A 23062-nucleotide genomic window follows, 5' to 3' on the forward strand; every position below is an offset into this window, starting at 1 on the left:
GCCGCCTTCCAAGCGGTAAATAATCCACTAAAGAATGTAGTTGGGATACATGAACAGCAGCAGACCCTCCAAGCCTAATCTATCCAGTGTACCTAAGCCCTCCAAGCTTCTCGCTCCAACGAAGTTGCGCCGAACCTATTTCTTCTTTAGCTTACCGGATTTCACTACTAAACCATAGTATCAACCAATAGTCATTGGTCCATTCCAAACTGCTCCCCTTAGCACCAAATGTACATTCTCACAGACGTAGGTGTGATGAGAAAAGGATTTAGTCAATAGCCTCTCAAGGATGTATCAATGGAGAGGAAGATAATAGAGGAATTTGTAAAGTCTCTTAGTGAAGATTGGGGATGAGGCAATCTTGTTTTTCTCTAGGGTTTCTCTCACAAAATTCTCTCTAGAAGCTCTCTTGATTTCGTGGGTATAAGGGTCTATATATAGTGGTGTGTAATTGGAATACGAAGAGTCAGTTTTTGCCAAACATGATAAGTTGGCAGCTTGACCTCGCGGCTTGTCTAAGTCGCGAGTTCAAGTCGCGAGGTAACGGCCTGGCCAGCCTAGGACTTTTGTCCTGTAGTGCGACAGCTGACGTGACCCTTCACCTTCCCTTATACTTCTCACGTGCACAGCATTTGGCGGCTTGCAAGCCACGAGTCAGTTACGAGTCCTAGCCGCGAATCTCTGCTTCTTTACACAAGGATGAGCAATTCTTCACACTCTCTTCACACACTACCTTTACAAGAATCACACCTAAATATAAGGTTACTAAGTGCTAAATTATAAGCAATTGGCACGGAATAAAGCCAACAAGATGGTTGATAAATTTCAATCTCACAATCTCCCTCTTTGGCTATTCTGTGACAAAACCCTAAAACAAACTCTAGATTTAACGCATGAGTTGGGAACAGTTGAAAAACTCACTTACACCTAATTCTAGAATCTGTGAAGCTTTTGAACCATAAGACCAAGAACTCCTAAAACACAACAATACAATAAGTTCATGGTATGCAGAAAACTTGTAATACATATGGAGCAAGCACAATGCGATCAACCACAATGGAATAAAACAATAGACCATGACAAGACCAAAACAAGCAATCACTACATACAAGTGATCACAATGTTCATTCACACTTGGAATGAACATCCGGACATTCAAATAGACAAACATATGGCAAATCACTTGAATGACTAACACTCAACCAAATCTAGGAAAAATCCTACACGAGCACAAGAGCGACAGTACTTAGAATGAAATGCATAACACTTAGTTATAAGTACTGATTTAGTAAAACACACAAGCTGCATAAAGCATGTTACAAACCACAAAGGCCTACAAGTGCATAGAAATAACCCTAAAAGCTTACAAAAACAATATGGGTACAAAGCAAAAACAGAAACCTTAAAAACCTACAAAGGTACCAGGTACAAACAGTAAAAAGTACTTCCCTTATCATATCACTCCTCCTATCATGAATCATAGGAGCTGTGATGAACTTGGAACATATATACATGTAACCTGAAACACTTGTACAAACCACATTAGACCCTCAAGGTAAAGCAAGTAATAAACAAACAAGTATAATGAAACAAGTAAAAAAGTGATCAAGAACAAGATGTGAAATATGTGAGCAACTTGATCATACACAAAATACCAAAACAAAGTTTTCTTATTAGCTCAAAGTCTTCTCTCTCTTGGTATATGCATCTCCCCTATGGAATATCTCTCCCCCTACAAATGTGCACGAGAAATAGAATTTCTCCCCCTAAGAATGTGCACAAGGGTCATATAGAAATGACAAAAACTCTCTGATATACTCTCTAGATTATACTCTCTCCCTTTTTGTCTGGAATAGATAAAGGGTCAAGAAAAAATAAGGGCAAGAGATGAAAGTATGAACAATGATAATGATGCATGAGGAGTGCAAGATGAATGAGAAAATAAAGCTCAATCCTAAGACATGACATGCTTGGATGAAGAAACAATGTATGAACCAATGCATGACAAGGCTAGCAATGTGTGTGCAAGAGGTGGCTATGTGCAATGCATGACCAATGCATGAAAAATGGACATGTGGGGCAAGGTGTGTTAAATACATAACCAATGAACTAAACATGTTCCTAATGAGGAAACATGAGAAACCCCAAAGTTTGATACTCATTAGAGTCCAAACAAGCGAGAAAATGCCTAAGAGGCATTTTATCAAACACCTAGCATGCACACTATGAACAACAATGAGAAAAAATGCATGAGCAATATGAAATCCACCCCCAATACATGTTCTATTTGCTACGAGTGGCCAACATCCAAAGCAAATCATTAAAAGAAACCAATCCCATACAAAAATATGACAAAAAAAAATAAGTTTTCCCAACCCCTATGATGAAAAACTCAACCAAGAGTACAAAACTCTCCAAAACAAAGTCTAAGGATCAAAAACAATTAAAATAGTTCATAATTACCTTAGAGATGTTAATGGAATGAAAACCATTCAAATTGATTGAGTTTTGATGTAAAAATAGTGAAAGAGGTGTTTAACAGAGGATGGGAGAGGTTTAAAACTGGTTTCTCACGAAAAACCCTTTAAAAAGCTATTTTTGGGCGTTTCATGACTGGGCGAGTCACGAAGTTCAATCACGAAAATTTTGCGAGTCGCGAGTAAGTCACCAAAGCTTCTAGATGAAACTCGCGACTGGGGTTGGCGACTGGCGAGTCGCGAGTGAGTCGCGAAAAACTTTGACATCTGTTTTTCAACACAACAAAACATGTTTAAACACTGAAAAACAATGTAAGCACTAAACATGAACACAAAAAATGATAAAAATCACTTCTAAAAACATATAAAATGATCAAAAATCTTTTTGGATTGATCCATATATAGTTGAGCATACACACATCACATTTAAACAAGTACAATCGAACAAATGAATAAGGCATTCATTAAGCATTAGACGTATGTGTTGTGTGTGTGTGTCAAGTGTGGAATAGTCCTTAGTCTAGAATGAAGCTTCATTGATCAATCCAATCAAGTCATACACAACTAGTACTAAGTCAAGTGGTCTATCTCAATTATAGAAATGAACATATATGACCTCCCACAAGAAAATGATTACATATCTTTGAAGCTTTTCATTTGGCTTCTTTACAAATCATAACATTTGATCATTTTGAATTAATACATCTCATTTTGAAATCGATGCCTGAAATTTTTGATATTTCAATTTGATGAACAAGCCTTTGACTTTTTAGGGCAATCATACATTTTATTTTGGTCGCTTTCCCTTTTTCCTAGTCAAATACTAGTATGTGTGACAGACTTTTGTAGCTCAATATCTCTTTTCATTTGGAGATTTACATTTGGTAAGCTCTTTAAGCAAAAACAACAAAATAAAGAGTGGAGAGATATATAAGTACAAGTCTATGCATGTCTCAAAACCAATAAAACTATTGACTAATCATTCATGACAAGCTTAAAGATCAATTTACAACAATCACACAAAGATGTCAAGATTTTTCCCACAAAGATATAAGTGCATAAAGAACAAGCTAAGCTCGTAAATACATAAAACCATTTGTACGAAGGTACAAGGCAAAACTCACATGTGATATATGCTCAAACATATACAATCAAACTTTTTGAATTTTTCATTTTTTATGTGGTTTTGGATTTTTTACTCACACAAAACAAAAACATAAAGTAAGATCACAAACAAAAACAAACCAATGCAAATAAAGAGATGCATGATGCACAAATGCATGACCATGAAGCATCTAATGCATGAAGGATCCTACAAAGATCGAAAGAATTAGATCAAGGACTAAAAAAGCAAAAGCTCAACCATAGGAACCCTTCTATATCCAAACGGAATGATTATTTGGAATGAGTGCTTCATGAGAAGTGAGATGAGGGTTGAAAGAATAAGAACCAGAGATGCACATAGTCAATGAGTTAAGAGCATTAAACACTTTCTTTAACAACATACTATTTTCACTCAAATCCAGTTTACTCTTTTTAGCACAACTTCCAAAAAACTCAAGTTTCTCTTTTCTTTTGATTCTTTTAAAAGCATGAAACTTAGAGTAATGAGGTCTTAGATGACCAAAGGCACCACAATGATGACAAACAATGTGTTTAGGTCCACTAGGCCTTTTGGAAAGGGATCCAACAACATGGTTTTGTTCTCTCTTCAACTTATGATATTGAGGTCTTATATGACCAATCACACCACAATGGTGGCAAGTTGGAACAAACTTAGACCCATCCAAAACCTTAGGTCGAGACCTAAACGAAGGCTTTGACTTAATAGCCTTTCTCTCCACCTTTTGGTTTCTTTTATGTGGAGAAATGTACACCGATTTGTCCTTAAAGGTAGAACACACATTAGGTACAAAATCGGATACCACAACATGATTGCAACATATATTATCATCCATTTTAGTAATAGGTTCAGCAATCAAACACTTGGCATGCATCTTAAGAGATTCATTTTCATATTTAAGATCATCAACAAGTTTGTTAGACAAAACAAGTTTAGCATCCAAGTCCATATTCAAACATTCAAACTCTTTCAGCTTTTGAAGAGAAATTTCAGCAAGTTTCTTATAATTTTCAACCAATTTGTTGGATTCTTTGAGCTTAGCAATCAAATCATCATTTTCACAAAATAACTTGCTCAAACTCTTTTGAAACTTCTTAACATTTTTCTTCAAGGGTTTGATGTTAGAAATATCAACAACATCCAAAGGTTCATGTAACATAGCATCATGATCATGATGATTATCACTCATAAAGGCATTTTTACAAACACGTGGTATGTTACATTCATCACCAACCAAATCATACAAAGAGGCATACAAAGCACAATCCATGGCTAATAACACAAGGGGTCAAGGATCACACTTAGGCATTTAAACCACAACAAGTGTACCCACTCTAATACTAATTGAAAGTTCAATATGTGTGTAAAACACTTTTGAACGTTTAGACCCCAAATTACAAAATATCAGTTCAAGTTTATTATCAAACAATTAATGTGCGGAATATGAACATAAGCCAAACACATAATTGATAAACAATCTAAGCCAAATATAATCACATCCACAACAGAAAATAAAAGGCAAAGATAAAGGAAGAGAGATGCAAATACAAGAACAACACGCAATGTGTTATCGAAAAGGAAACCAAAGCCCTCGGCGTAAAAACTCTCCGCCACCCTCCAAGCAGTAAATAATCCACTAAAGAATGTAATTGGGATACATGAACAGTAAAAGACCCTCCAAGCCTAATCTACCCAATGTACCTAAGCCTTCCAAGCTTCTTTCTCCAATGAGGTTGCGCCGAACCTATTTCTTCTTTAGCTTACCGAATTCCGCTACTAAACCTTAGCATCAACCAATAGTCATTGGTCCCTTCCAAACTACTTCTCTTAGCATCAAATGTACCTTCTCATAGACGTGGGTGTAATGAGAAAAGGATTTGGTCAATAGCCTCTCAAGGATGTATCAATAGAGAGGAAGAGAGTAGAGGAATTTGTAGAGTCTCTTAGTGAAGATTGGGGATGAGGCAATCTTATTTTTCTCTAGGGTTTCTCTCACAAAATCCTCTCTAGAAGCTCTCTTGATTTCGTGGGTATAAGGTCTATATATAGTAGTGTATGTTTAGAATACGAAGAGTCAGTTTTTGCCAAACAAGGTAAGTTGGCGGCTTGACCTCGCAACTTGTCCAAGTCGCGAGTTTAAGTCACAAGCTAACGGCCTGGCCAGCCTGGAACTTTTGTCCTGTAGTGCGACAGTTAGCATGACCCTTCACCTTCTCGCATGCTTCTCGCGTGCATAGCATTTGACGGCTTGCAAGCTGCGAGTCAGTCACGAGTCCTAGCTGCGAATCTCTGCTTCTTTGCACAAGGATGAGCAATTCTTCACACACTACCCTTACAAGAATCCCACCTAAATACAGGGTTACTAAGTGCTAAATTACAAGCAAATTGGCACGGAATAAAGCCAACAAGATGGTTGATAAATTTCAACCTTACAGGATTCTAAATCTTGCTTTAATCACAATATAGGTATGTTGCCTTAGAGAATGGTGATGGCTTGTACTCCCAATAAACATTTAAATTCCAAGTTATTTACTCTTCTTGTCATTTAAATTCCAAATTATTTACTTTCCTTGTCATTTAAATTCTAAGTTATTTAATTTTCTTGTCATTTAAATTCCTAGCACTTTACTTTTCTTGTCATTTAAATTCCAAGCAATTTATTTTTATGTCTTGTATTTACATTCCTTTACTTTTATGCACTTTACTTTCTTACTTTTTTAATTTCTAGCAATTATTTATAATTGTTGCTCTTTATTCTTTCTCATATACATTGTTGCCACAAAATAAAAGTTTGGGTAAACAAATCTCTGAAGGTGCTTTCTAAAAGAAAATGATTTTGAAAATTTTGTCTCTTTTCAAGAAACTGCTTTCAAAAATCTTTATTGTTTTTTCTCAAACCCGAAAAAGGGTCTTTTCTAAAGAAAAATCTTTCTTCTTTCAAAAAATTGGTTTCCTTTTGTTACGTTAAAAAACCTTTCTTTAAAAAAAAAGAAGTCTTTTGAACGAGCAAAGTTTCTAAAAAGGAATAATCTTTTCAAAAAAAGCCATGGGACTTTTGGGATCCAAAACTTTTTTTCTTTAAAAATAAAACCCATGGATACTCTTTTTTTTTTTTTTTTAAATAATTCTTTCCTCAAAATTCTTTTCCTTACAAAAAATATTTACAATACAAGTTTCTTTTTATTATAAAAATCATGGGTTTTTTAATTCAAATAATTTCTTTTTATTACAACGAAAAACCAATGAAACTTTTCAAAAACAAAAAATCTTCTCCTCAAATCTTTTTTTTTTTTTTTAAGAATTACCATTTTTTTACCCCAAAAAAAAAAAAAAAAAATAGGTTTGACTAGTCGGTATGATCTTGTTTTTTAAACTATGATTCTAGGCATGTATAGATTTGATATTGAAAGATATGGTGAATATGTGTGCGATTTGTGAAAAGCCCTAAATTTAAGAGTACAGGAACATGTTATTTGAATTGGAAAACCTAGTCTAAAATCATGTGGACACATTATTTGAATTGAAAAGCTCTAATTCATGCAAGACTAAGAACAACCAAAATCTAACATGCTAGCAAACAAGAACATGTGAATAACTAAGAAACTAAAGCATGCTTTAATCTAAAAATTCGGTGCATAAAATAAAGACAAGGGGTTAATAAACCTTACATGCGTGGACGCCCCAAAAAATGGAAAGAAAAAGCTTGGTTAGGGCCATTCTTCCTTTTTTTCCTTTTTCTTTTTTGTTTATCTCACATTGGGTCCTTAGCGACGTAACTCTTTGTATGCATGTATTTCTAGAGTGAAGTGTATGTGTGTGTGAGTCCCTTTTTCTTATTTTTATTTTAGGAGTCATCACCAACCACTAGTTTTATATTAGGTGTAATTGTTTACCTATTTGTCTAATTCTTTTTAAGTTATCTAATTTACTAAACCAAATTTAAGGGTTTATTAATTAAGGTAAACCAAAAGTCTCAAACCAAAGATTTTGAACTCAAAAGTTCGGTAACGTGTGGGAAAGGTGTTAGGCACTCTACATCGCCTATCCAAAAGATAGTACCCCATTTTAATTTAATTCTAAAGTTATCTTTTTAGTGAAGAAATAAGATACTTGGTGATGATTCTGGAGGATCAGTGGGTTGGAAATCTTCAGTACTTCGACAATTTTGAGAACTGGGTCCTGTAAAACCAAAACCAATCAGAGTGAAGACCGGTGGAGGCCGGCCTATAACCCTCCGATGATGAAGTTAGAAGGCTGGAATAGAGAGGAAAAATATCTAAGTGTTTTCTTCCTTCTCTAAGTGAAATAAAAATGTCCGAAGACCTTACCTTTACGCAGGATCACGTTTATATAGTGTGTGGAACGGTTATTGGCTTTGATAACCGTTCCTATTGTCAAGGAGTTCACCAAAATCGGAGGTAACTTCCATAACTTCCTTAGGCGTCGTTTCATCTAAACCGATGCCCCTTTACGAGTAATGGAGGTTTCGATTCTTTTTGGTTAAGGATGCTTGGCTCGTCTATCCCTAATTAAGGGTGGACGAGCCATGGCATGGCCATGCTTTCCTCGTCCATCATTTGTGACGGACGAGACCTCCCTCGTCCGCCCCAAAGGAATGACGGACGAGACCTTCCTCGTCCGTCCCAAAGGAGGGACGAGGCAACTTGGCTATGCTCATTTTTCTTATTTTTCTTCTCTTTCTGTAGACGAGCCACATGGACAATTTAAGGTGGTACAATTTTGTAGCATCATCACTTGGCATTTTGGTTTTTGAAAAAGTTTGGTACAAGCAATGTATATACACATGTGAGTATTTATTTATTTATAACATAGCATGTGAATATTTATTTCAAGAATTTATTTACAAACAAAGCATGTGAAGTATAAATGCATAGCATTTGAGAAAAATTTTATCACATTCCAAGAACTAATATATACAATAGCAATTGAATATTTATTTATATATTTTAGCATGTGAATATTTATATACTATACATATTTATCATGAACTTACACAACCAATTTTTGTCATCCACCATATTTTTCTCATTCATAATGAAAAAACACAAAGGAAGAACATTAGTGCCAAAAAAAAAAAAAAAAAAAAAGAAGGGATCATGTAAGCTTGATTGGTGCCTATTGGTTCAATGAAATTGAACCATAGGCACAAACCTCTAAAGATGCAATCCTAAGAAAATGTTTTAAACAACAACGCTAAAAAAAGATGCATGAATTATTTTGAAAAGATTGTTAAGTATGCTTGAAGAAGAAACAAGTTTGCACATTTTTTGTAAAATGGGTTTCTCTTTTTCTTGAAAATGTTAATTTTTAGAGAATAGAAAGTTTTGGAAAAACGTTTTTTGGTGAGGAAAAGGTTTTATTACAATTATTACTATTATTATTATTTAGATAAAAGAGAGGAAGTTTTAAAAACTATTTTATTTATGAGAAAAAGGATTTATTTTGAATAGTCAAAGTTTGAAATAGGGAGTTTCCTTACGAAAATAAGTTTTTATTTTTGAAAAGAATTTATTTAGAGAAAAAAAAGAATGCCCATGCTTTTTTAGAGTGGGATCCGAAAATTCCATGGCATTTATGAAAAATTTTGTTTTGAAAATCTTTTTTTTGTTGTTGTTGTTGTTGTAAAAATACCAATTTTGAGAAAAACAAAGTAGAATGGAATTTTGGAAGAAGTTGATTAGAATTTCATGGGTTTTTCTTTTAAAGAAAGAGATTTGATTTTAAAAAGTCCCATAATTCTTACTTTGATGATAAAGTTTTAAGAAAAGGGGCTTTGTTTTGAAAGACTTTTTTTTTTTTTTTTTGGGGTAAAAANTTTTTTTTTTTTTTTTTTTTTTTTTTTTTTTTTTTTTTTTTTTTTTTTTTTAAAGTTATTTCGGCGTGCATGTGTGGCCTTGGTACCTCTCTGCATCAAGGCAAGATGCCAAACCTACCATGGTCAGGACCACAATCTAAGACCCAAAAAGGGATCATTGGGCCTTAATTCAGCTCTGGGCTTTCAAGCATAACAAAATTGGGAAAGTCACATTGCGACTGTTATAAAAACTAAAAAAGAGCTTTATTTCAAAAGTTTTATTCTTAGAATTCGTAATAGGTGACTTCGAATTGCGGCTCATGTATGTACAAAATACTATAGAAGACTTTGAATAATTTGACTAAAAGAGTGACTTCGAATGCAAGGCTATGAGATCTGTTCATTAATGGTGATGAGCGTGAACCTAAGCTTTATTTAGTCTAGTGTGCACAAGCCCTAGCATAGCTCCCTTTTAGGCCCAATCCTAGCCCAAATTGGCTTAACAACATCACAAAATCCAGCAACTATCTATATTACAATCTCACGTAAATCTTCACTTACCCCCTCAAAATATTCTTTTGGGCCACCTTACAAAAAAGACATAATCTTTTGCACCCAAAAAAAAACCCACAATCTGTGAAATTGGCCAATTTAGAGTCCGTTTGAGATCCATTTATTTCGTTGAAATTGAAAACTTTTTACGGAAAGTACTGTAGATAAAGATAAAAGTTAACTAAAATAGTACAGTAAGACCTATGAATAGTACTAAAAAGTGTCATGAGCGCAATAAATAGTAGCAAAAATAAGTCGCTTATTTTTGGTCATACACATTGATGATGCTACAAAATTGTACCACCTTAAATTGTCCATGTGGCTCGTCTACAGAAAGAGAAGAAAAATAAGAAAAATGAGCATAGCCAAGTTGCCTCGTCCCTCCTTTGGGACGGACGAGGAAGGTCTCGTCCGTCATTCCTTTGGGGCGGACGAGGGAGGTCTCGTCCATCACAAATGACGGACGAGGAAAGCATGGCCATGCCATGGCTCGTCCACCCTTAATTAGGGATAGACGAGCCAAGCATCCTTAACCAAAAAGAATCGAAACCTCCATTGCTCGTAAAGGGGCATCGGTTCAGATGAAACGACACCTAAGGAAGTTATGGAAGTTACCTCCGATTTTGGTGAACTCCTTGACAATAGGAACGGTTATCAAAGCCAATAACCGTTCCACACACTATATAAACGTGATCCTGCGTAAAGGTAAGGTCTTCGGACATTTTTATTTCACTTAGAGAAGGAAGAAAACACTTAGATATTTTTCCTCTCTATTCCAGCCTTCTAACTTCATCATCGGAGGGTTATAGGCCGGCCTCCACCGGTCTTCACTCTGATTGGTTTTGGTTTTACAGGACCCAGTTCTCAAAATTGTCGAAGTACTGAAGATTTCCAACCCACTGATCCTCCAGAATCATCACCAAGTATCTTATTTCTTCACTAAAAAGATAACTTTAGAATTAAATTAAAATGGGGTACTATCTTTTGGATAGGCGATGTAGAGTGCCTAACACCTTTCCCACACGTTACCGAACTTTTGAGTTCAAAATCTTTGGTTTGAGACTTTTGGTTTACCTTAATTAATAAACCCTTAAATTTGGTTTAGTAAATTAGATAACTTAAAAAGAATTAGACAAATAGGTAAACAATTACACCTAATATAAAACTAGTGGTTGGTGATGACTCCTAAAATAAAAATAAGAAAAAGGGACTCACACACACATACACTTCACTCTAGAAATACATGCATACAAAGAGTTACGTCGCTAAGGACCCAATGTGAGATAAACAAAAAAGAAAAAGGAAAAAAAGGAAGAATGGCCCTAACCAAGCTTTTTCTTTCCATTTTTTGGGGCGTCCACGCATGTAAGGTTTATTAACCCCTTGTCTTTATTTTATGCACCGAATTTTTAGATTAAAGCATGCTTTAGTTTCTTAGTTATTCACATGTTCTTGTTTGCTAGCATGTTAGATTTTGGTTGTTCTTAGTCTTGCATGAATTAGAGCTTTTCAATTCAAATAATGTGTCCACATGATTTTAGACTAGGGTTTTCCAATTCAAATAACATGTTCCTGTACTCTTAAATTTAGGGCTTTTCACAAATCGCACACATATTCACCATATCTTTCAATATCAAATCTATACATGCCTAGAATCATAGTTTAAAAAACAAGATCATACCGACTAGTCAAACCTATTTAACTGAGAACTAGGTACAATCTGGTCCGGTAAAAACTCCTAAAATCACCCAAAACTAGTCAAAAATCAGCTAGAACCAGTCAAAATCGAGAACTGGGTGCAAAAGCAGTTCATTGACTGTATCGGTTTTTAAACCATGCCTAGAATAAAGCTTCATCATGCTTATCAATGTTTGTTTTAATATCTTTGCAATCATATATTCTTGGATGATATAAATTCTTGAATGATATGATATAATCATTGGACGTCACAATCTAAAAGACTAGTTTCACTCGGTAAGTTGGGTGTCTAACACCTTCCCAATCCTGTAACCTAGCCTCCGAACTTAGATCAAAGGTTAGTAGATTAGGCTTTTCCCTTGTAATCTTCTCTTTCTAGATTGTAACTAGCAAATGAAGCATTGTACTTTTGTTTTAGATTGTATTTAAGACCAAAGTGATGTAATTTTTGTAATCTTATTTTTCAATTTTTTTGATTTTTTTTCCAATTAAATGAGTGGCAACTCCATTGTAAAATCCTTAATCTATGAGGGATAATAGCATCAATAGAACCTAGAAACATAAGACAATGTCTTTTCACGAAAAAAATTCGGTCAAATTTTGGATGAAAATGTACCCGAGTCTCTTGAGAGGCAATAACACAACTCCACCCTATTCGCATGTGTTAATGGCCAAAACCATTTGAGAGGCTTTAGGCCTAAGGGGATGCAGTCTCTCACATAAGCCAAGTTCAATTAATATCAGTTATGCTTAATGATTCAAGGTTGGATTAAAAACATGCACACCATATTGCAATAAGCAAAGCAAAAGCAAAGAACATAAGCGATTTGGTGACGAACAGACTTAAGTTGAGAAAAATTCTCTAATGACTTAACCACCAACCCTAGAGGCACTATAATAAAATGGAAGCTTACAACAGATTTAACCATAAATCTATTGCTATCTCATGTAAACTTACTGATGTGACCCCACACAACTCCAAACCCTTGTTGGACTCTATCGAATGGGAAGCATTCATGACTTCAATTCAAGAACCTCCTGAAGATTCACTAAGCAACTTGTTTATCTATCGAATGAATCAACTTCAACTAGATCACTGAATCTTTAGAATTCTTCACTTTGAACTCTAGTTGTTGCTTTGAGAGAGCTTGGAAATCTCCAACCTTGTGTGTACAATGCACGACTCTCAAAACATCTCAAATAACATGCCCTAGGTCTCCTTTTATACTTTGGCTTGAAATTTACAAAGCCATAATGCACAACGGTTGATTAAGTTAAAATAGGATTTTGTTAGCATGGTTCTCAAGAATACAAATCTCATGTCCTAGTTTTTGTATCCCATTTTATGCTCCATCAATTACGGTATTTCATGGTTACGATTTTTTCCTATTTCAAACTTGGATTATTTAAAAATACAAAGAGCAAAAAGGAATACATGACAAATTGTTATTAGTAGAGTATAAAAAAAGAGCACAAAAAGTGAAACAAAGGATTTGTATTTTAATTCTTGATAGGTCAACCTAAGCGACTCTCGAACAATCAACTTGATGTCAAGAAAGTATCGAGATTCCGAAAACTTCACTTATTCTAGAATAAATTTGGACTTGTCTTGATCTTCACTCTTCATAACAACTTCCAAAAAAAAAACACAAGACAATACTCCTGTAAGATCATTCAAGATTTACCAATCTAATACTATGGACTCAACATACTCAATACTACTTCACCCCACCATCCCTCCCTCTCTTGAGGAGGTATCTCACTTAGTAATTCCATAAGTAATCTCCCCAAATTAAACAGCCTTAAAAAAAATAAAAAAAATTGTTGTTAGCTAATCATCCTGTGATAGCATTTATGTCTCGAAATGGGTTGTCTTATAAACGACTGATCAATGGATATTTATGATTTACCAAATATTTTCATTGAGTTTTAAGTTAAAAGAATTGACAGTTTTTTTTTTTTTTTTTGGTTTACAAAACTAGTTTCTTTAGTTTAAACAAACTAATCTAAATATGAAACAATGCCTGTTCAAATCTGATTTGATTTCATTTAAAATCTGGTTGAAAATCAGAGAGCTCTGAACCAGCCCTATAATTTGTCAACACCTCTCTCTTTCACAATCTGACAGGTACATGAACGTTATTGCTTGCTTATTAGGCAGGAGGACCTATCTGACTACGAGGATGAAGAAAATAAAGTTACTTGCATATGCAGATGCAGACAAGGACGTCCACATGAGATGATAATTGATAAAACTTCTTTGCTTTTGGGAGGTGTATAGACGAAGACATCATGAAACCCTACTATGCGAACAAAACCAAACCACGTGTATGTCTCACTCTCAATACGTCCTTCAACTAACGGTTGAGGAATGTCCCCGTCTCCAAGTCTCTTAACTTCACATACTAAATATCACATTTTTCGCACGGGGCGGAACATGTGAATCAAGACTGATTGTCCCCCGCATGCATGTCATATCTTCTTATCGGCTCAGTGCTTTAAGACGGAAAGTTTTTCTAACTTTTTATTTAAAGATAAATAGATAGATTCTTAACTTCTCATGCTCAGTTCAAGATGGTCGTTTTTTGTCATCGGTTTAAAAGACCAATCAGTTGGTGGTGTGAGTGAGATTCAAACTCCAACTTAATTGTTAAAGAAAAATACTAACGAGTGTCCTTAGGGTACTCATTAATAATTTATTTAAAGAAAATTTTATAAGAAATGAAAAAAAAAATAATTAATATTTTGACAACTTTTTTCATTTTTCATAAAATTGGTATCAAAACTTTCCTAAAATGAATTATTAACAAGTGCTCTAAAAGCACTCGTTAACATGACCCATTGTTAAATGACAAAAACTTTATTAGAAACTTTATTAGTTAAACAAACTAAAATTGACAAGATTTTATAACTTTTTGTTGATTAGCATATATACATAGGATATATAATAAAAGCATATTAGTAAATCTTTAATTATTATTATATAGGTTTTTTTTTTTTTTTTTTTTTTTTTTTTTTTTTTGTTTAGCTTAAGGATTAAAAATTCAATGTCATTGTTGATTCCGCTAATTGTGATAAAATGCTCAATAAATGCATTTGAATTGTAAGGGTTTTTGGTGAATCTGTTGTTTGGAAGGAATTAGTAAGAAACAACAAACAAAACGACGTCAAAATCATTTGTCTGAGATTCTCCGATTGACTAGTCTCAGATTTACACATCTCTCCTACTCCATCACCATGTGATCCTTGTCACCTTGAAAGATAGCACCGCAGGGAATGTTCACGAGCGCACATGACTTCTATCCTACCCACCTAGCATGGGCCACTCTTATACGTAAAAGCATATTTGGACGCCAGTTTGAATTTTTTTTTTTTTTTTTTAATTTTAAAGATAAAGACAAATCTTAATTCATTTGTTTATGTACGGCTTTTAAAAGTTAATGATAGCTATAATGATACTTTAACTAGCTTTTCATAAAAAATTAATTCAAATGCAAATCAATGGTGGAAGGGTTTTGGTGCCTACCTACAAGCATGTATATTTGAATGCCAGTTTGAGATTTTTTTTTTTTTTTTTTTAAGATCTTAATTTATTTGTTTATGTACAGTTGTTTCAAGTTATTTTTAACTATAATTAATGGGACTTTTTTTTTTACCTACCTTTAATAAATAAATAAATAAATAAAAACTAATTCGAATGCACATCAATAGTGGAAGGGCTTGGGTTGGGTTGGCGTCTTGCCCTAAGAAGTAAAGGCTCAAATCTTATAAATACGTACATTTCATTAGTAATTATATTTGAGATGTTAGCATCTAAATCCAATTTTACATTCTTGGTTTACTCGTGCAATGCACTCAACTCTTCTGTCTCTCTTTCTCTCTCATTATATATATACTAATACGTATTAATTAAATAACCAACACGCAAAGTTCTTTAAGTATCTTTGATGGCCACAGCAGCTCCATTAGCTCAGCTTCAACTTATATGTGAACATTCTGTTGTGCTTGATTGGTTAAGCTTCTTTCTATCTTATTAATTAGGTCTATCCAAGGAAGTTGATACCGTACCGGTACCGGCCGTACCGGTTGCATACCGGTATCGAAACATTAATGTTTCGTACCGGTTTAAATACCGGCTATGTACCGGCCGTACCGGCCAATTTCGGGCAATACCGGCCGGTACCGGGCGTACCGGCCGGTATAGAAAAAAGTTTTTTTAAAATTTTCTTTTTTAAGTTTTATAATTTTTGAATTTTTGTTAGGGTAGAATGGTAACTTATTTGCATTAACTTATTAGTATTATTTGTTTTCTTAGTATACAATGGTAACTTTTAAGCTTTCTATTTTTTATATTGTGTGTGTTTTTTTTTTCTTTTAATTGATACTAAAGTCTAAAATTATGAATAATTAGTTTTGAATTGAGGAAATGTTTTCTGGTAAACTTTTATATTTATTATAATACACACACACACACACACACACACACACACACACACACACACACACACACATATATATATTTATTTATTTATTTAAAAATATAAAAAATAGCAGTAAACCCGAAAGGGTACACCGGTATTGACCGGTATCCGAAATATACCGTACCGCTAGACAAACCGGTACAACCTCCAGTACGGTATTAACTCCCTTGGGTCTATCTCGAATCTGGATGATCTTTTTTTCCCTTGTTTATTTATATAATCTTTGAAAGCGGTGACTCCAAATTTTTTTTTTCTAAGAGATCATTAAAAAATTTAAATTAAACAAAATTTAATTAAGAAAAAAAAATCTTAAATATATCGAGTTATTGACATAAACAAAACACACACACATGTGAATATATGAAGTTTTATAATTTTCTTTTACAAGTTTTCATATTTTAAAATTATTTCATGATAATTCATTATCAGTTGTTATTATCTATTGTCAATTTGGGTAAATGTGAGCATTCTATTTTGTTAAGTTTATATAACATTTAAATTTTTATGCAATTGTCGTTATCCTTTTTTTTTTTTTTTTTGATGGGTCATTATCTATTTTTTATATAAAAATATTTTAAACTAAATGAGAAAACCTCAACCCAACGAAACTATATTAATTACTGAACCACATAACCACATTCATCCATATATAAATAATACACTAAATGTCTATTTAACCAATCAAATTCTTGAACAATCACTAATTTTACTTTTGTTTTCCTATATCACTAACATTATAATAAAAAGTTATTATAACATAATAACAATGCACACATGTAACAAACTCTCTATATTTCATAATTTTTAAATTATATAAAGTTAAATTATATTTATATTATACACGAACACATTCACACACACCACAATTCACACAAATAACATTAGAACAGAATATAAAAAATAAAAATAAAATAACGCACACAATCAATGTCAGATACATATTCACTTTCTTTCTTTTTTTGGCATATATTATTAACTTATAATAAAGAGAAGGATATTCACAATTCACAAACACTCACTCTAAGATACGGAGATACTAAGAAAGTGTAATAGAGAAGATAAATGAGATGAGATTCATGATAATGAGATCATATCTCTCTCTCTCACACACACACACATACAGATGTGATGTGTTGTTGTTTGGTTTTGAGATGAACTGATTTGCATTCTTGTTTGGTTTTGGGCTATGCTAATATGTGATTGGGGTATGGAAGATTTAAGTCAAGGTAGGGGCAGAACCACTTAGATGGGTGGGCGGGCAAGGGCACAGCCACCCCAAACTTTCCAATATTAGAAAATTACCACTAAATTTTCCTAAAATTTTTAAAATATGTATGGTTGGCCTCCCAACTTCTCAAATATTATATTTTTACCCCTAAATTTACAAAAACATTTCATAAGAAATATAGTTAGCCCCTCAAACTCTTCATATTTTTTGTATGATACTCTTAAATTAGTTCAACAATGTATATATATATATAGTATATACATTCAAGTCAAGGGGTTCATTTGAACCCTTGAACAATATGTACAACCGCCCNAATATAAAGTTGTATTGATGAATGAGTGAGTACAATTCTATGTGTATAATTCTTTTACAATAGAATGCTTTTGTGGGCACAAGTGCCCATGAATGAGTGGTTTCCTCGTGGGAAGTACACTTCAGCCTATGGTGGACCGATCGAGCAGAGGGTGAAAATGGAGTCGCCACCTAGATTAGGTCTAGGAACCATATACATAGTGCCCTTGTGGAAGAACTGATCTGTAGCAGAGCACGTATCTGGAGTTTAGGTATGGGGATGGGAAGGTGTTAGGCACCTAACCCCATCTGACCCTTAGGTTGGCCTCCACTCATTGTGGTCCAAATCCTAATCCCATCAAAGGGTCTTTTAATAGGTTATTCTAAACTCACACACAAACACACACTAACATGCATCCAAACACACAACATGGCATATCATCCCAAGAATCTAGCATTCATCTATCATGGCATTCACATTCATTTATCCAAGGGCAGCAGGCACATCACAAGGTAGTAGCATCAATAAAGCATTAACACAAACATTCAAGTATTCAAGCATGTCATCATGACATCCATTAAACATATTCATGATGTACATCCAACAACTCATGTTAAATAATTAAATGCATATGCATATTCGCATGCATGACCTACCTCACTTACCTTGCAACATGACAACACCTATGCATTATTAATGCATGTTCATGTTCATATGCATGTTCATAGTGTTCATCAAGCTTAAAACCCTAATCATGTCATCTAAGCTAAAGCAAGTAAACATGTTATTCCTACTATTCTAAGACCTAATCATTCAAAATCTAACTAAACATAAGCTAAAACATGCATTTAAGCATAAAAGAAAAAAAGAACAAACAAGTTCTGGGTTTCTACTTTAAGTTTGCATACGCATGTAGAAGACTGCGTACGTAGGATCATGGAGGTGTGTACGCATGCACGAGCCTACATACATATCCCTTCCCAGAAACACAATATGCAACACCAATCAAAACCTAACCTAAACAACCTAACATGCCTTCTAATTATCAAAGCAGTAAACCTAAACTACACAGAAGAATATTAAAGTAGAAAAACAAATATAAAAGCAAACAAAGAAAGAGATAAAGGCAAGAACAAGAACTCACACAAAAACTTCTACAGCTTGATTTTGATTGTTCCCTCGATGAATCTACAAAACAAAATACCTAGAGAGTTAGTAAGTTTAAATAGAAGGCTTTGGACTAAAATAAGTCCCAACGAAGAAACTTTTAGTTTAGGATGCTTTTCAAAGTAAAAAGCTTCTCTTGAATCACTTTGTGGGAGTAGATTCTATGTTTTTTGGGAAAAGGGCCGTGGGGCATTTTTATAGTGTTCATAGAGAAGGAGCTGAGGCAATCCAAGCGATATGGGATTGCCTCTAGCACAATTTTGAGTAAAAAAACCTTTCTTATAGAAATCCTAAAAACCTAGCTACGTATGCATGCTCTTGGCTGCATACGCATGGGGTTTAGGATGTGTACACTAGCTCAAGGTTGCATACACACCCTTAGGGTTTTGCAATGTTTTTCTTTCTTCATGGGGTTAAGGATGCGTACGTAGGCTCAAGGCCACGTACGCACCCTTAGGGTTTCTACAAGGTTTCTCTTTCTTCCAAAAGCGTCTTTCAGCTAAAGATTTTCCATAGCTAGGCCCTTAAATTAGCCCTACCTTCTAGTGTTATCGTCATTAGGGGACAAGGGCTTGAGTCGTAAGGGTAAAAAATGAGGTGTTTACAACTCTTTCAATTAAATCTCCTTGAAAAGTTATTTAATCCAGGGCTATTCAAATGAAGTTTTGATTCAAACACAAAATGTTTTCTCCACTTTGGTTGGAAAATTGATTGAACGGTTTTTACAATGGAAGTATGATGAATCTCTAGCTATGAGTTTGTCAAAGACTCCTTATTCTTTGTTTTCTTTGAACGTTCTTTGTATTCACAAGCTTTGTGAGGAAATTCTTCAAAACTTTAAAGGCTTGATTCCATAGTTTTGATAATTTGAGGTTTTTTTTTTTTTTTTTTTTTTGAAAATTTTGGAGGCTTTTGAAACTTGATTCCAGATGAACCTCTAAACTTATAAGCTAAAACTTCTAAAACACTTTCAAAATTGGTCAAGAATGAGCTATGGGTGGCCCTTTATTCATAGTGGTCTCCCACTTTAAATTAAAGATAAGTTGTTTATTTTGATTGACTTAAAATAAACAGTCTCACTAGGACTCACGTATGTTGAATTATCTCTAATTTTATTTATTTTATTAAAAATAATTATTAACTAATTTTATTGGAAGACTTGTTTCCATCTTGTGGGTGCAAGTGACACATTGCAATTTTTAATTTACTAGTATGATGTCAACTTGGATGACACAAAGCACTATTTGATTGTTTTATTTAATTAGTTTAGTAACACATATAAATTTAGGATTTGTCACTAAAATTTTAATGAGACATGTTGTAATTTGTTTAATTGTTTTTCACTTCCTACAATTTTATTTATATTGAGCTTGTTAAAATCTCATTTTTAGGTAAAATTATATTTTTATATAACTTAATTTTTAGATTAGATAGATAATATAATTGGCTTCTCTTGAGGTTTCAAGAAATAACAGTTTTCACCATTGCACACCATTGGCATGATGGTCACTTTATAAGTATAAGTTTTTATAAGGTGGGGGGCAAGGGCCAAGATTCAAGTTGTTAGAGTCATATTTTCTATGTAATTGGCTAATCCTTTTACAAAATGCACTTTACATGTAATTTGGTAGATCTAAGTTGGGTTTAATGTATCAAGTAGTATATTGTTCAAACATATCAAATGGTATCATTAAAGACATGAAGGTTGATTCAAGAAACAAGTGAAGAAAAGCTATTTCATTAAAGCTCAACACAATCCCGACAGATGATGCTATTGAAGATTAATGAAGAAGCTTGGCACAAGCTCGATCTATCGAGATCTGCGATTTTAGAAATCTCATATCTGAAATTTGGTCTGTGATGAGTTGAATAATTAGGGCTTCTCTTCTTACAACCCATATATAAGGTTTATTTTAAAAGTCGTTAAGTACAAAAACAGAGACTTAGAACTCATATACTCTGTGAAAAGCTACTGCATATGTACGCCTTAGGGTTTTGTAACCAAGTGCTTCCTGATCTTCATCGTTTATGAAGTGAAGAACTTTACATCCAACAACAATCAATCAAGTTGCTAGAGTTAATTACGCACTGAAATCCGTGCAAAGGAATTAGTCACATATTGGAGTTTTGGGCAACAAAAGAAAGAAGTCTTCTACAAGATCAACTCCAATTGGGTATTGGAGAAAAGATTCAATTGTAGGTTGGTATTTTGGGATAGGCCAGGGTAGTGATAAGATTTCTCATACTTGTAATCGCTTGATTATTTATTAGTGGATTCTTAGGAATGGTGACCTTAAATTCACCCATTGGAGTTTTTGTCTTGCAAGAGGTTTTTTTCATTTGTCAACTAATCACCGTGTTAGTTTATTTTCTGCTACATTTAATTTATTTGGTGATTTGTTGGTACCTCCACAATTTGCATGTAATTTGACATAATTAATCAACTTTGATAATTGAGTTAATTTACCAAGGTCAATCTATTTTAACCCAACACAAGTCTTCAAGAGAGAGGTTCACACACATATACACTTAGATTATACTATAGTAGGATTTTTATTTCGGATAAAAAAATAAAATAAAATAACATTCCTCTAAAACGTTTCAAGAAATAACACTGTTAAGAGGTTTTAGTAAATATAATAAACAAATTCATTCCCCTAACGCCATTTCTTCCTAACCGTTCTTCCTAACGGAATATTCTAGTTTAAAGAAAAAATACAGAAGTTCGGAAAGTGTCGTTTTGTGAATTCTCAAGTGAAAATGTAATAAATAAGTTCATGCCCTTTCACACCGTTTCTTCATTACGGAATATTCTAGCTTAAAGAAAAAATACAAAGGTTTAGAAAGTGTCATTTTGTGAATTTTAAAGTGAAACTGTTATAATTTACTCCTTTTAATAAACCACACTACATTAATATTTGACAATGTGTGATGCCCAGTTCCTTATATTAAATTCAAAGGTTTGGAAAGTGTCGTTTTGTGAACACTCAAGTGAAAATGTAATAAATAAGTTCATGCCCTCTCACACCGTTTCCTCCTTACAAAATATTCTAGCTTAAAGAAAAAATACAAAGGTTTAGAAAGTGTCGTTTTGTGAATTCTGAAGTGAAACTGGTATAATTTGTTCATTTTAATAAACCACACTACATTGATATTTGACAATGTGTGACGCCGAGTTCCTTAGATTAAATACAAAGGTACGGAAAGTGTCGATTTATAAATTCTCAAGTGAAAATGTAATAAATAAGTTTATGCCCTCTCACGCTGTTTCTTTCTAGCAGAATATTCTAGCTTAAAGAAAAAAATACAAAGGTTTGGAATGTATCTTTTTGTGAATTTTCAGGTGAAATTGGTATAATTTTTGCTCCTTTTAAAAAACCACATCACATTGATAATTGAGAATGTGTGACGCCCAGTTCCTTAGATTTCTGGTTCGATTGCACTGCACAAATTTAGAGAGCAAAAAAAAATCATCAATGTCAAAAGACAAAGTCGTTTGAAACAAACATTTATATAATCTAACTTATGTAGAATTCTGGGTTTTACTATATTATCAGAAAGGTTAACATAAAGTAAAATAAATGGCTTTTCCTTGAATAATTTAATCACACCATGTGATGACACTTGGATAGATGCAAAAGTTGACATTAGACACCGACTATTCAATCACTCCATGGTAAAACTTGATACAATACCCTGTAAAGTTGAATTTTTAGGGTAGTCAGAAATTTATTTAAGTTCTTGGTTTCAAGGTCCAACCTTGAAAGTTGAAACCGGGTGCTCTGGAAGTTGTCGCTGACTTATAAGGCCTTACAATGTCATAATTGACAGAGACAAGCAATAACCAATAGATAGACTAAACAAATTATTGGCCAGCAGCTTAATTTTAGAGATTTTTTTTTTTTTTTTTGTTATTTATCAAATGTTTTTTTTTATTTGCTGAATAAGTTATTTATTATATGTTAAAATGTACAATTCCTAGTACATTGGACCAAATTCAATTATTAATGTCCTTGTAAAAAAAATTTAAACCATAAATCCGTTTGATTTTAATATTATCAATAAAATAGGGATGGTGTTTATTTATGACTGTAGATGCCCCATTTCATTCCGACCTATATCTGAGCTCTCCAGTCCTAATCACGAGAAATCAAATTGTTACGAAAATGATCAGCATCGTGTGTATAGTTCAACGAGGATGAGAACCCTAAAAGTGGCCCAATACAATT

Source organism: Quercus suber, unplaced genomic scaffold, assembly GCF_002906115.3.
Source record: "Quercus suber isolate HL8 unplaced genomic scaffold, Cork oak 2.0 scaffold_41, whole genome shotgun sequence".
Classification (NCBI taxonomy): Eukaryota; Viridiplantae; Streptophyta; class Magnoliopsida; order Fagales; family Fagaceae; genus Quercus; species Quercus suber.